Source organism: Colossoma macropomum, unplaced genomic scaffold (genome assembly GCF_904425465.1).
Source record: "Colossoma macropomum unplaced genomic scaffold, Colossoma_macropomum, whole genome shotgun sequence".
NCBI lineage: Eukaryota > Metazoa > Chordata > Actinopteri > Characiformes > Serrasalmidae > Colossoma > Colossoma macropomum.
In genome coordinates, this window is record NW_023494795.1 from 28,502,161 (window position 1) to 28,518,679 (window position 16,519).

Genomic DNA, 16,519 nt, shown 5'->3' on the forward strand with positions numbered 1-16,519 from the left:
AAAAACAAAGTAATTTAAAATTTGGAGTGAAATGAAAGCAGATCACTCTTTTGTATTGTATCTGAAAATAATTATATATGAATGCCCTGCTGAGAATTTATGCAAAACTATTTAGTATTATTACCTATTTAGATTTAGTCTGTCTTATATTGCAATAATTTATCCAAAACAGAATTAATCTGTTTAATATTGTGATAGCTTACCCAAAATAGCATTGATCTGTTTAATTTTGTATAATTTACCAAAAATAAAATTAATCTGTTTAGTATTATGATCATTTACCCAAAATAGCAATAATCAGTTTAATATTGTAAGAATTTAGCCAAATAGCATTAATCTTTTTAATATTACAATAATTTAGCCAAAATAGAATAAATCTGTGGGACCCAAATAGAATTCCATTTGTAAATCTCATTCTACCTATATGTTTATATGTTTGTGTATGTTATATGTACCTATATGTTTCAGTTAATATTATTATTTAATTAATGTTAACAATAAATCATTAATAATGTGAACAATATGAATAATAGTTCTAATGTAATAATTACTTTTATTTATTATTATTATTATTATTATTATTATTTATATAAAATTAAGAATAATTAATCAATTAATGATTTTGCAATAAAATCAATTAAATGAACAGAATAGCACACAAGCTCTGTTCTCAGTGCAAGGATTTGGTGTTTATCAGGCTATGTAGCCTGTCATGAACCTATCTGCACTACAGGAATCTCCTCAGGAAAGCCTGGAGCAGATTCCAAATCAGCTCCAAATCAAAAACTGCATCATAAGCCAAAGGCAAAGTTTTCACAGCCACACAAACAGACAGTGACAGTGTTTCTCTCTGATGTGAGTCAATTATTTGTTGCGCAAACACTAAATTGATGTTTTGCTGAAGAAGATATTGACCTGATTGCGCTAAAGCAGAGTCCTACACAGTGAATGAACAAAGTCCAGTATAGTAGCAGAGATCAATTACTGTCATGTTATTAACTATATTCAATCTTCACAAATATTACACACTGATGGCAAATTTGTGATTTTTCTGACAGAATGAAAGCACTAACATGGAGACATGGAGTGATTGTCTTTTTCCCCCCAAATTTTCATTGGGTTTAACATTAGATCCCCCCCCCAAATAAGCTGTGAAGCCCAATCAAATCAGCTTCTCTTATATTCCCTTTAAAAACCAAATGATGGATACTGTATTTTACAACATCTTTAAATCATCAGTCGAATATTTTATTTCCTTCAGATTTTGAGTTACTATCTCAAAAAAATGCTATTTTTTCAGGATTCTTTTTTCCATCTAACTGTCATTGCTGAAGCATTATGAAAAAGGAGAACTCTCCAACAAAGAGCAGAAGAATTACACTAATAGAGGAGCAGCAGGTTCTGCAGCCTCTGATGGTAAGACAGGCACTCCATGATGGCGCTCCAACTGTATGTGGGAAGGGCAGCAGTTCTTTTCTCATAAATATTCAGCACAAAGAATCTAAACCTGTGAGGAAGCCCCCAAATTTACTGGAAGACTTAGACTTTTAGAGTGCATGTTATAAATCTCAAGGGCCAGGAGATTTTTCTTTTTTTTCTTATTCTCTTGCCAATCATTTAAAAAAACTCTGTACATTTCTTTTTTGTTGTCTTTATTGATTGTTGTTGTCTTTATTAAAACATCAAATCAAATTCATGTCAGTGTGAGCTCTGCCCATAACTGTGCTAATTCATCTTTGTGAAAGGACCAGTACATTAGTCGGTTACGCCACACTGCTGAGGAAGGCCTAATCCATTAAGCTATCAAAATTCTGTTAGCATTTACATCTCAGATGATGCCATATCTACGAAGCTTAGGATCTCCTAAAGAGAATAACATACGTATGACTGTCTGATAGAAAAATTCAGCTACACGGTGAAGCTTTGTTCATTTTTATATTTTAGATTAAGCCATATTGAGTCCTAAACCGCGCCTGGATATGGTTTAAGCAGGTTGAGAGAAGTTTTGGGGATGTATTTACAGAAACGATTTGACTTTTAGCAATGTTAGCCTTGTAGCTCCAGTGCTCATCTAAAGAAGAAAAAATTTGACACCAAACCTGTCTTAGCTGATAAACTACATCTGGGGAAAGTGGAACAATGTGTAAATGTAACTTTTCTACAAACTAATCCTTTAACAATTTGCTTGTGCTTTAGGCTGAATAGGCAGATGCAAATGTTTTGTTTCTTTTGTGAAACAGTGACTTCACAATGGCCTGTTTTTGCAGCTACATTGACACATATGGACTGTATGAGTGAATGGAATTCTGAAATGTTTACATAGTTGTTTACATGTTACATGAAACTCTTTAATTTCAAAAATGTGAGGAAAATTCAGTTTTCTATTAAAGTAAAGGTAACGTATAAAGGCACAGTGACAAAAACAGCCTGTTTGGTTCTAAGGCATTAAGAGAGGTTAGAAAATAGTGATGACCTTTTCTGGAACGTTAAATCACACATGTCATAAGTGGACCTCAGGTTTGATTTTTTAGAAAGCCGTTAACCCAAAAAGTGTGCTCAGAAACATAACTAACATAAAAATTTGAAAAAACAATGTTTTAAAGGAGGATTTCACCAATTTATATATATATATGTATATATATCATATATATATATATATATATATATGTTTAAATACATTCATGTAACTAATTTATGATTATCAGCGCTACATATAAAAATCTAGAAGACACATGCAGGATGCAAGTGCAAGTCCTTGGTTTTTGTTTAAATCCATGACAAACGAGTATCCACAAGGGTGACAACACAAAGAACACTATTGAACAAAATAAATAAAGAGAGAACTAAACACCAAGCAAACACAAAGCAGACAAGCAGGGGCATAAAAACACATGAAACAAACCAGAAACGTCTGGGTTTCAGGAGAGGGCGGTGCTACAGACAACAGACAGGTGAGACAGATGACAAGAAGGCAGGACTGGGGAGGAAACAAAGATCAGAACAGCAACAAAAACATAAGATGGAACAAGAAAACAAAGGCTGGAACAGAGGCAAGACAGGATGTTACATAGGTTTACTGGTCATATTAGATACAATGTAAAATAGCTATATTTGTGTTGTTGACATAGCGAGCCCTGGTTCCTTTCACCACCACTGTACAGAAAACTGTAGAGAAAAAAATTCTGCAATGAATCATTTTACATCAAAACACTACAAAAGACTAGTTTAGATTTCAATGATTGAATTATAAAAGAACAAATTACAAAGAATTCTCCTTTAATAGAAAGCTATATTATAAGTACACAGTCTATGTTAGAGATATTTTTTTACCCTGACTAAAAAGGTGCTAAAAAGGGAGTTGAATATCAACATAGGGTTTTGAAGTGTGCAACCTTTTACAGCCTTTTACAAGCAACCTTGAAACACAGCTGTTGAAGAACTCCAAGGAGAACAGGCTTTGTGGTGGTGAATACAGATAACACAGCCACACTGTTCCTCAGAGGAAGGTGAACACCTCCCTGCAGAGAAAGGATCAGCTCCACAGGCTCTCTCTCTCACCAGAAGGTCATCAGTAGGAATCATTTATTTATGAGTCCAGTTCTAGTCATTCATCCGCTAACCTTGAGGTCAGAGCTCAGTGAGAGGTGAGAGTCTCTGTGATAATGAAACACCGTCTATTTTTACCTTTTAGGTCAGGCTACTGCATCGTTAAGGAAAAGACACTTTCCAAATACTAGAGAAAATGAATGACATGACATTGGTTGTGTTAGTTAGTCCTACACATGCACACACACACACACACACACACACACACACACACATATATATATGTATATATATATGTATATATATAAAACCATCTCCTTGTTTCTACACTCATTGTCCATTTTATCAGCTCCACTTACTATATAGGTGCACTTTGTAGTTCTACAATTACAATTACAGACTGTAGTCCATCTGTTTCTCTGCATACTTTGTTAGCCCCCTTTTACCCTGTTCTTCAGGGGTCAGGACCCCCATGGACCCTCACAGAGCAGGTACTATTTGGGTGGTGGATCATTCTCAGCACTGCAGTAACACTGACGTGGTGGTGGTGTGTTAGTGTGTGTTGTGCTGGTATGAGTGGATCAGACACAGCAGTGCTGCTGGAGCTTTTAAACACTGTCCACTCACTGTCCACTCTATTAGACACTCCTACCTTGTCAGTCCACCTTGTAGATGTAAAGTTAGAGACGATAGCTCATCTGCTGCTGCACAGTTTGTGTTGGTCATCCTCTAGTCCTTCATCAGTGGTCACAGGACGCTGTTGGCTGGATATTTTTGGTTGGTGGACTATTCTCAAACTCCAGCAGCACTGCCGTGTCTGATCCACTCAGATCAGTGCAACACACACTAATACACCACCACCACATCAGTGTTACTGCAGTGCTGAGAATGATCCACCACCCAAATACTACCTGCTCAGTGAGGGTCCTGACCACTGAAGAACAGGGTGAAAAGGGGCTAACAAAGTATAGAGAGAAACAGATGGACTACAGTCTGTAACTGTAGAACTACAAAGTGCACCTATATAGTAAGTGGAGCTGATAAAATGGACAATGAGCATAAAAAAGGAGGTGGTCATAATGTTATGCCTGATTGGTGTATATATGTGTGTGTATGTGTGTGTATGTGTGTGTGCATTGCATTAATTTAGACACTGTTCAAACATTAAAGCAACGAGACAGACAGAGAACTAGAAATGAAATTAATCACTAAATGTAAAATTAGGTATATCATTTCAGTTGAGTAATTAGAAGACTATTAACAACATTCATTTGGTCGGATTTAAAGGGGGAGTTCCACAGTTTTTTTTATGTCTGCATAATTGAATGGTTAAGATGTAAACCACATGATTCAGAGTGGTTTGATGGGAAATGCTGCATTTTAGAGAAACTTACAGATTCAGAATTGTTCACAGTGGTGGTGATAGGAACCAGACGTCTGAAGAGTTTAATGCTCACAGAAAGTTGTTACATTAAATAGTTACGAATATGCTGCCTGTTATCTGAGATATTGTTTTGTGATAGTTTTGAGGCAAGGGTTTGGCCTAAAATATATGTTTTATATGGCAGAGTGGTATGTTCAGGGTCCCCAGAGGAAAAATAGTCCGTAAAAAAAACTTAGTTTTATGGATTTATTAGTTATTTTACCTTCATCAACTTTACATATACAAACATAAAAATATAGCTTTTCTGGTGGTTTTGGATAGTAAATAAAATGGCTATATGGGTGTTATTGGCATTGTGACCCCTGGTTCCTTTCACCACCACTGTAAAGAAATCAGAGTAGCTAAGTTTTCTTTGACAGATCATTTCACATCAGATCACTTTGAATGACTTTGTTTAAATCACAATGAATTAATTTGAAATTTTGATTAAAAAAAATCTGTGGAATTCCCCTTTAAGGCCTAATTTATTTATTACAGTGAATCAGGGTGAATAATCACACTCCTTTTTCAACACTATAAATACAGCTTTAAGAGTGGCTATTCTTTGAAGCCCTGGACTTTTTGTGGACTCATTGTATTTTTGGGGATCAAAGAGGATTAAGAACACAGTGGCTTAATTATCCTAAGGTGGAAGATGCATTCCAAGAAATGATCACATTAGAGCCCATTAGTGACTGTAATGAAATATCTTAGCATAAAATAATATTTAAAAAAAAGACATGAGGACAGACAAATAGCTGAACAGAAATGGTAATCATTAAAGCAGCACCTGGACTGGCCCTGTGGACCCTGCCAGTAATAGTGCTCTAAAAGCTTTAAGCCCCAAAGCATTAAGTAAAGAAGTCGTCTCATTTTTAGCTGTCGTTAAACCTGTTGAGTAATGGATTGCTGTTGGGCCTGTTGAGCAATGTATTGCTATTCTACTGCATTTATTTGAAAAGATCAGACTTACAGGAATGCTCCAGTGTTTTTCAACCTTATCTTTATTTGCCATATGTGTAGCATAAAGTCTATTACCATAATCAACAGTTTCAAAGTTGCCCTCTCCTCTGAAAAGAACAGAAAACCTTTTGAAACATGCTTATAGTAGAACCTAAGGAGGAACCTTAGGAAGGCTTTTTCTGTTTTTTGCAGGTACAGGAAAATGTAATAAAATATTCCTAAAGCTAAAAAAAACAACAACACTGAAGCGTTCATTTAAAATCACATATATTGGCTACATTCACAGTCCTATGCAACAGTCAGAGAGATCACCTTTCACTTATTCAATTTCCGGTCAAAACTACAGAGCCCTGCAGGTGACATCCCATACAGATAAAAATAATGTGTGGCCACAGCTTAGTAAGGCATGTGGATGAGATCCTGTGGCCACAACTTAGTTAGGCATGGGAATGAGATGATTAAGGCTTGACCACAGCTTTATAAGGCATGATCTCATTCCCACATCTAACTAAGTCATGGCCATGACTTCATTATTTCGTTTAATTATCTCCAGAACCTCAACATCACTGAGTCTGTTTGGGATTACTTGGATTATAAGAAGCAGAAAATGCAACCAACTTCCAAGACTGGACTTTGGAGGTGTGGAGAAATATCCCTGAAGATTTCTTTGAAAAACTGAATGCAAGTCTCCTGAAAGGAATGAAAGCTGCGGTAAAGGTGAAAAATGGACACACTAAATACTGAAAATGTTCATATTAAGTTTAGTTGTTGAGACTTCTGTGATACTCCCTGTTAAACATATGCTATGTTTTTTTCTGGTTTTTTCCTGACAATGAAAAATGAATAACTTGTACTTAATGATCATTTAACTTGATTAGAAATTAAATAAATAAAACGACTTTTGAACAGTAATGTATGCAAAGGTTATTTGTTTATCTGTTTATTTGTATTTATCTGTTTAAACGAGCTCATTGCAACTCACAGATTGAGAAAGAACTGTTTATAGTTGAATATCTGCCTACATGTTTGTTACTTAGACTCCAAATGTTGGATCATCGCTTTCCAGTACAGGCGTTAATATGGAGGCTCTGATCTTTCATTTAAATTATTAATAGAGTATTAGGCTTTATGTAGCCATCGAGGATGTAGGATCTCCTACAGGACCAAGGCAGGGAAATCTAAACAAATCTAGGATTATACAAAGCTGTCTAACACAAACACACAAACGTGAGATGGAGTCACCGCCTGAATAGACATGTTAACTGAGCTGTAATGCTCCTAACTAAAGGCTCATGTACCTGTTTGTTCTGTGTAATGTCTCTTTATCTGCAGGGCTGCTCGTTCGCCTGCCTTCATGGACAGTCATGCATTTTTAAACTCAGGATTTCACCTCAGGAGATGAACATTCTCTGGCGCTGTCAGATGAAATGTTCTGTCACTTCATAATTAAAGGCATGTCCTGGAGCCCTCACGCCTCATTTTATTTTTGGAAACAGGGCAAATGTGGCGAATGAGCTGGCCTGGTTGAGGGAGACCAGAGGCTCGGTCACTGTTGGTCAGTTTAGCTTCTTAATGACTTAATAAATAAATAAAGCAATAAAGGAAACAATGTGACCTATACATCATCACCTGCTAAGATGATGCAGTCCAAAATCATATGATAATAATACAACAACAACAATAGTAATAATAATAATAATAACAATATTAATAATAATAATAATAATAATAATATAATAATAATAATAATAATAATAATAATTATTATTATTATTATTATTATTGTGTTCACATCTAGTTTACACAGGCTTATAACATGTTTATTTGTAAAAGTTGTGCTTACTAACTACTGTTATTATGATCTTTATATTTATTATTTATTTTATTATTATGATTATTGACAATAATAACAATTTACTACCAATAGGCCAAAACAGCTTGGCCAGCCTGCGCCTCCACTTGCTTTAATTATAAATCGTCTATATCGACTGAAGAGAAGCTATAGTTAACGGTGCGCGCTCTCGCGGCCAGCTGGGGGAGCGCGCGTGACGTCACCGGCGGAGGACCGTTAGTGGGAGAATCACGACGAGGAGGAGGAGGAGGAGGAGGAGGGTGACTGGTGTGAGCATGCCGAGGACTTCTCCCAGCGGATAGACAGGCAGTGTGCGGACTGACACGGAGCCTCGTCTACAAGGGACCCTCGGACACCGCCTCGTGCACTCGGTGAGTCAAGAACAAGCGCGGTTTTCGGAGTTGTGAAGCATCTTGTTGGATTTTTCCGTTCCACCTTAAATGGTGCAGCAGTTACACTCTGGCGCGCCAAAATGTAGCTGCTGCACCATTTAAGGTGGAACGGAGAATTCGAAGAAGAAGCTGGCGAAAAGGGAGCGAACTTCAGAAGCCTCGTCCTTGACTTTCCGTCAGAGATGTAAGTTGGTCCCTCACCGCTGGATTCAGCTGCTTCTGCTGCCTGTTGTTGTTCTTTTTTGTCCACATTTCCATTTGAGCCCAGCTGCCTCTGAACCGCAGTAACAGCGCAGTCGGGGGCTGAATGGAGAGACACGTGTGCACTGAGGATTAACAGACTTTGTGTGCTGTAGACGCCGTTTCACCCAACGCTGAGCCATTGTTCAGTGTCTGCCTGTCCACTTCTGTATCAGCGCTACGTGATGTGGACTACAGGCAGCAACAGCCCTTAATAGACCCCCTACAGCTTAGCAGTAGCATTTCAAAGCATTTCCACAAAAATACCAAAATTATTAACGGTTTTGTGAAGACAAACAATGTACATCTTTTATAATCTATGAGGGTACAAAAATATGCCCTTGTGCTTATAATAGCATGAGTACAGCTTTACGGTGTGAGCAAAGCAGCACCAGCCTTAGGCTAACAACACTATAAATAGATATAACGTGCTTAATGTCCAGTCTGGGCTTCTATTAATGGCAGAAAATCACACAGTTGGTCTTGGTCGTTTCACTGACCTTGGAAGCGGCCCTGTTCTTGGTTGTGGTCCAGTTTCGGCTTGGATGTGTCTTGCAGTGCAGTTTCTCTCTGTGTAAATGTGGAAATATGTCTAGGAATGAATCCATATGCAGTTCCAATCCATATGCAGTTCATGCCAGTATGCAGTGGCTTAATGATGCATAGCACATGTGACATGAACATAGCAAAAATGGCTCATCTTCATCACATCAACATCAGTTGGAAAAAAACTCCATATTAGGCTATAAGTGCTGTATCACTTATCACAATTGTGGTCCATTAGAAATAAAATAGTTTATGCATATAAATCACATGCAGTGTGGAAAAAATGCTTTGGTATTGTTGAAAAGCAGCCATATTTTTCACTATAGTCACTTACATTATAGACAACAAGTATATTTACTCTCTCTATTTCACTCACTGTAAATTAAGGGTGTAATGATTTCAATACAGTATTGAAAACTAAAAAAGTGAGCATTCAAAACAGCATATTGAAATTTAAAACTGCAGTTTTACATTTTAAACAGCCTCTTCTCAGTGTCTCCCATTTGTCGACCTGTGGAGCCCACCAAACTGGAAAAAAATGAATTAGCATGGTCATAGTTAATGCTTAGTGTCAGACTAAGAGTATACTGTGCAAATACAACCCCAAATCCAAAAAAGTTGGGAAGCTGTGTAAAATGTAAATAAACGTCAAAAAAAAACAAAACAAACAGAATGCAATGATTTGCAAATCTCATATTTTATTCACAATAGAACATAGAACACATATCAGATGTTGAAAGTGAGACATTTTACCATTTCATGAAAAGCATGAACTCATTTAGAGCTTGATCGCGACAACGCATCTCAAAAAAGTTGGGGCGGGGCAACAAAAGGCTGGAAAAGTAAGTGGTACTAATAAAAAAACAGCTGAAGGAGTAATTTGCCACTAACTCACATGACTGGATATAAAAAGAGCATTTTAGAAAGGCAGAGTCTCTCAGAAGCAAAGATGGGCAGAGGTTCACCAACCTGTGAAAAACTGCATCCCAAAATTATGAAACAATTTCATTGTTCCTCAGTGTAAAATTGTGAAGACTTTGGATATCCCACCATGTACAGTACATAATATCATCAAAAGATTCAGAGAATCTGGAGAAATCCCTGTACACAAGGGAGAAGGCCGATGGTCAATATTGAATGCTCGTGATCTTTGGGCCCTCAGGCGGCACTGCATTCAAAACAGGCATGATTCTGTACTGGAGATCACTGCATGGGCTCAGGAACACTTCCAGAAATCATTGTCTGTAAACACAGTTCACCATGCAATCCACAAACGCAAGTTAAAGCTTTATCATGCAAAGAAGAAATCATATATAAACAGTATCCAGAAATGCTGCCCACTTCTCTGGGCCCAAGCTCATTAAAGATGGACTGAGGCGAAGTGGAAAAGTGTCCTGTGGTCCAATGAATCAAAGTTTGAAATTCTTTTTGGAAATCATGGACACTGCATCCTCCATGCTAAAGACCTCCCAGCTTGTTATTAGCACACAGTTCAAAAGCCAGCGTCCATAATGGTATGGTGGAGCATCTGTGAAGGCACCATTAATGCTGAACGAAATATACAGGTTTTGGCAACATAAGCTGCCATCCAGACAGTGTCTTTTTCAAAGAAGGCCTTGCATATTTCAGCAAGACCATGCTAAACAACATTAGCATCCACCACAACATCATGGCTTTGCAGAAGAAGGCTACGTTTACACAGCAGGTAAAAGTGGCCCAAATCCAATCTTTTTCCTCAAATGTGACACAGATGTGTCATCTGTGTGGCTGTGTGAACAGCAAAAAACGCATTGAATCTGACATTTTCAATTCCGATTAGAGATGCTTTCATATGTGGTACTGAAATCGATACGTGTCCAATCTGCGGCAATGCGACTCAGTCTGGACAGCCACATCAAAATTCATGCAACGTTTACGTCAGTACAACTCGACGAGCCCTTTTTACGGTGAACTCGAACACATTCTGGGTGATGAGTCCAGCTGTCAACCACTGGAACTTTATACTCGCTCATGTGATGCTGGCAAAGACGAAACTAAAAGCTGCGGGAGCGACTGGCGTTCGCTGGCCGTCATGACTGTTTACCTCTGGACGAGCCGCCATGTGAAGCACTGTTCTTTTGCGCATGCAGGTCGGTTTAGGAGCTGATCTGTTCAGACTGATGTCGCATACAGATCACATTTAAAAGATAATGTGAACAGCCAAACAAAAAAATCGGATTTGGTGAGAAAATCATATTTGGGCCACTTTTACCTGCTGTGTAAATGTAGACGAAGAGTCCGGGTGCTGAACAGACCTGCCCGTAGTCCAGACCTTTCATGAATAGGAAACATTTGGCTCATCATGAAACGAAAAATCTGGCAAAGAAGACCCAGGACTGTTGAGCAGCTAGAATCCTACATCAGACAAGAATGGGACAACATTCCTCTCCCAAACTCCAGCAACTGGTCTCCTCACTTCCCAGACGTTTACAGGCTGTTGTTAAAAGAAGAGGGGATGCTACACAATGGTAGACACGGCCCTGTCCCAACTTTTTTGAGATGCGTTGCTGCCATCAAGTTCTAAATGAGTTAATATTTTTCATGAAATGGTAAAAGTTCTCACTTTCAACTGATCTGATATGTGTTCTGTGTTCTATTGTGAATAAAATATGGGCCTATGAGATTTGCAAATGATCACATTCTGTTTTTATTTACATTTATTTACATTTTCCCGACATCGCAACTTTTTTGGAATTGGGGTTGTACTTTAATTGTGCCTTTGTGAAATGTTAAAGGGGAATTCCAATCTATATTTTTTAATTGCTGCATAAGTCAGTGGTTGAGATGTAAACAAAGTCATTCAGAGTGGTTTGATTTGAAATGGCTAATTCTAGAGAAGCTTACTGCATGTTTACAGTAGTGATGATAGGGTAGGAACCAGGGGCTGTGATGTCTACAATGCAAATACAGCCATTTTATTTACTATCCAAAATCACACATGAATCTCAAAGCTATTATAAGACAGTGTCTCAGATATCAGGCAGTATTCATAATGGTTTTGTGCAAAAGCTTCTTGTGAGGGAGCTTTTGGAGGCAATAATAAGTATTTCACATCAAACCACTCTGAGTGACTTTGTTTATATCTTAATCACGTAATTAAGCAGGAACAAAAAAAATCCCTGACATTCCCCTTTAATGTTGATTTGAGAATGTTATCTCTGCTCATATTGCTTTTCTGGTGTTGACCAGAAGAGGATGGGTTCCCCTTTCTGAGTCTTGGTTCCTCTCAAGGTTTCTTCCTCTTACTCTTAGGGAGTTTTTCCTTGCCACTGTTGCCATCGGTGACACTCATGGGGGCTTGGACCCAGAATTTTTCTGTAAAGCTGCTTTGTGATGACACCCGTTGTAAAAAGCGCTACATAAATAGACTTTGATTTCACTCGACTTGACTTGATATTTCAATTTTGACGCCTGTAAACGGAGACATGCTATATAAAATTTTATTTGAGGCAGCTGGGATTTTATATTGTTTATAGCTCAGTTGCACTGTTAGCACTATGTTGCAAACAAATTGCAGAAAATTTGTATTTTTCTGACCCAAATCAATCTGTGAGGTATATAATTCAGAGCTGTCACTACCATCAAACCATGTTTCGTAAACATCCTCGTAAGTGTTCTGACATGCGTTTAAACAGCAGTATACTGGCACCCTCCTCAGAGATATGTGTACACAAACAGTGTGTTTCCACACCAGGAAAAAGTACACATGATGGGAACGGAAATGTAATGTGACAGCACAAGTTGCTGAGGATGTATAGCAGCCTCCTGTACGTCTGTCTCCTCTGGGCAGCTTTGACTCACAAAAGCTCAGTGCCCTTTCCTAACTCCTGGATTTAACTCCCCAGGCCTTTCACAGTGCTGTGTTTATCAGCAGATCATTTTCTTCAGTATGTCTTGATTTGTGTTATATAACATCATTCTGTCATTCTGTTCTTTATTAAGCTACTGCTGGATGTATCAGCAGCTTTATTCCCATGAAAAGGACCATTCGAGAAAAATGCATTTAATATTTCGACTGGGGGACATTGTAAAAAATTTCCTATAATCTGGTCGAAATAATAAATGTCTCATGGCAAGGGTTAAATGAGACATGAAATTACCCTCTATCATCCTCTGGCACAGACAGATTAGTCACCATAGAGGAGCAAGTCCTGTTCCACCGAAGGTTTTTATTTATTGACTTCCTGAAAGATGAATCTATGATTTTTTTTCCCCTTTCTTCTTTAAGACAAGGGTTTCTGGGAGTTCTGGAAGTAACAGTGAACATAATAACCTAAAAGATTTTGAGATTCAGCCGGTAATATTTAGTCAGATGAAGTTTGATGAGTTGTACCAAAAACAAAAACATTGGGCATCATTTACCAACTGTTCTTAAGAAGAAAAACCCATTTAGCACAGTTTTTATGAAGATTCTGATATTCACCAATGTTTGCTTATTTAGAATTTGTTCTTAGGTAAGAACAGAATCTACACACACTCAAGAGCACAAAGGTGTGAACAGTTCTGAAGTTTAAGAACACGTCATGAATCTGACGCAGACTTTTTCTTAGGACCTTTCTCAAGAACACATTTAAGAAAAAAACTTTACTTTTAATGGTTTTATTGCAGTATATAGGTAAGGTGTCCAGCCCCTCTGACCCCTCTGACTGAAATGACAAAAATGGCCATTCTGTAGCCCACGGTGTGAAAGTCACACTGTTAAATGACCTTTACACTTTCATTGTCAGGATACAGTCCTGCTATTGTGCCTTACTGCATTAGTAAGATGATCACTACACAGCACATCTTTTTTTTTTAATTTGCTTTGAAACGAATGTAAGTAATGGTAAAAAGCTAAGTTTCTCTCAATTTCATCACACAGTTTTACCTTTGTCATCTATAAAAATTGACAAAAGTAACATTACATAAGATGGACATACAGAACATAAGACAAAGAATATTGTTCTGGTAACTTATTATTAGAAGTTCTGTAAACTCAAAATTTTAAGGGAACCAGGTTACTGGATCATGGCCTAAAAACAAACCTGGAGCTTCATTTATAGAAAATAATTGTAATTTCAATCACAGTCACATTATTGGTCTGTCAGAGATTTTTTCTCCAAATCATTCCGCTCTAGAAGTAGCCCAACATCTATCCAACACTGATTTTTTATGCAAATATCTGCCTATATTGATTTGACTGTCTAATGCAGATATGAAATCAATATCATCATGCATCCCTAGAAGATCCCTATTACTGTAGTTATGTTTGTTTGTGTTTATTCTAATGTTAGAAAGTGCTTTTATTGGCAGCAACACATTTACTGCCAAGATTTTACGCAATTATCTTGGTTGCCAAGGACTTTTGCACAATACTGTACGTTACACAGCTAAAAACAATAGTAGCCTGAATATTACTGAAACTTGAATTTGGTAATAATACTTTTATCCCTTTTTATAGATTATAGTATGTTAAGTGTATATCTTACGACATAGTGTGAGGTGAGCGGGTGCTGATTTAGGTCTGAAGTTTGCACAGTGCTAAATGGTGGCCATAAGCTTCCATTACTTGTTAAAGAGTTTCGATATATTAATTTAACAAATGCAAAGGATTGAAAAAGCACCTTCAGACATCAAACATGTCTTGGCTGAAAGGCTACATCTGAAGTAAAAGGGAAAATTGTCACAGAACTGTCTCTTTAGATGAAGAGTGTAGGTGTTAATTCAGCAGTGGGGAGTTTTCTGTGTGGGTGTCGTGTCATCAGGTGAGTTATGAAGCAGCTGCCCTCTCAGCCTATCAGTCTGAGGCTCAGCGGGGAGGCCATGCTCCTGCCTGGCTCTCCCGGTGGGATTCGGCTTGTAATTGGCCTGGTTGATGATAACACAAACTTTGCAATTGCCTCTGCCTGCTAGCAACGCTAATTGTGCCCAAGGGAACAGACAGTAGCATTTGGCGCTATTTATTGATCCTATTACCTCATGCACACTGTGTTCTTATTATTGCGGTGCTGCTACACTTCTGTGGGCACATTTGGCGCTTGAGATCATTATATTACACATTCTTTTAATATAGTTCATTTTAGTGGTTAGTTTATAGTGACGGTCAATAAAGTATATGTCCACTTTGAGTTTGGACATGTATACACATGTATACAAAACATTTGGAATTGCTGTTTTGAATAATATAAAACCAATTTTGTTGCAGATACATGTAGAATTTGGAACAGATGGCAACCTTTATTGTTACAATGATAAATTTTACTGTATTAATTTTATTTTATTTTTTATTTATTCCACCCAATTTCACATTTTCTCCATAATTAAACTGTTAAGATGTAAACAAAGTCATTCAGAGTGGTTTGATGGGAAATAATCTGTTTCAGAGTCAGAATTGTTTACAGTGGTGGTGACAGGAACCAAACACTAAATTGAGCAGTGAGTGATGTTTGTTTATATGATGTTTGTTAGTAACACCTTTAGAGGGCGACGGTAAATTATGTTTGTTTATTTGATGTTTATTAATAACACCTTTAGAGGCGGTAGTGAGTGATGTTTGTTTATTTAATGTTTATTAATAACACCTGTAGAGGGCGACAGTGAGTAATGTTTGTTTATTTGATGTTTGTTAGTAACACCTTTAGAGGGCGGCGGTAAATGATGTTTGTTTATTTGATGTTTATTAATAACACCTGTAGAGGGCGACAGTGAGTAATGTTTGTTTATTTGATGTTTGTTAGTAACACCTGTAGAGGGCGACGGTGAGTGATGTTTGTTTATTTGATGTTTATTAATAACACCTTTAGAGGCGGTAGTGAGTGATGTTTGTTTATTTGATGTTTGTTGGTAACACCTGTGGAGGGCGGCTATGAGTGAGCTTGAGCTGTGTCTGTTGTCACTTGGGATCTACCAAGTAATGACAGCTAGAATAGCTAATCAGGAATTTTGGCCACTTTAGGGTTGTACTGACAGCAGTTAAGACGGTGAACAAAAAAAGGCAAATTGTTAATTGCAGTTATTTATATGGCAAACATTCATCAGCTAAAGTTTCATCATTGGCCTATATTATTTATGCATCAGTGTATTTATATATTGAGAGAAGTATTGCAGTCATAGTATATGTCAATATAAGTGCAGTACTAGTTAATTTACATATTGTGCAGCCCAGTGAATGAAACTAAAACCTTTAGAAAATCTACCTGCAAGAATGAATAAAAACCAAGGCAGTTTAGTTTATGTAGTACATTTCATACACAAAGGCAAATCAGAGTGCTTTACATAAATAAAAGCAACATAAAAGAGAATAAATAGTTTAAAAAAGGAGTGTAAATCTGGATGGAAGAAACACGATCAAAATAAAATGAAATTAAAATGTATTAAAAATAAATTTAATGAAGATAAAGTAATGAGCGAAAACAGAAGCTAATAAGGGAGCAGAACTTAAACGTTGAAGATAAATACAGACTTTTTGAGACTTTTGATCTGAATGTGAGCTGACAATATGCAACAGTTCAAATCTGACCTTGATAAGCTGAATATTTA

General features: G+C 37.2%; 1 protein-coding gene across 2 annotated transcripts in view; it reads left to right on the forward strand.

Annotated features, from left to right (window-relative positions):
* The first annotated feature begins 8,031 nt into the window (after positions 1 to 8,031).
* pkib (protein kinase (cAMP-dependent, catalytic) inhibitor beta) overlaps positions 8,032 to 16,519 on the forward strand; it is a 55,476-nt gene continuing 46,988 nt past the window's right edge. The window contains exon 1 of one of the 2 annotated variants that reach the window (XM_036582106.1): positions 8,032 to 8,155. The gene's annotated coding sequence lies outside the window, so the exon portion shown is untranslated. The remainder of the gene's footprint in view (positions 8,156 to 16,519) is intronic. The other variant, XM_036582107.1, reaches the window with a different exon arrangement.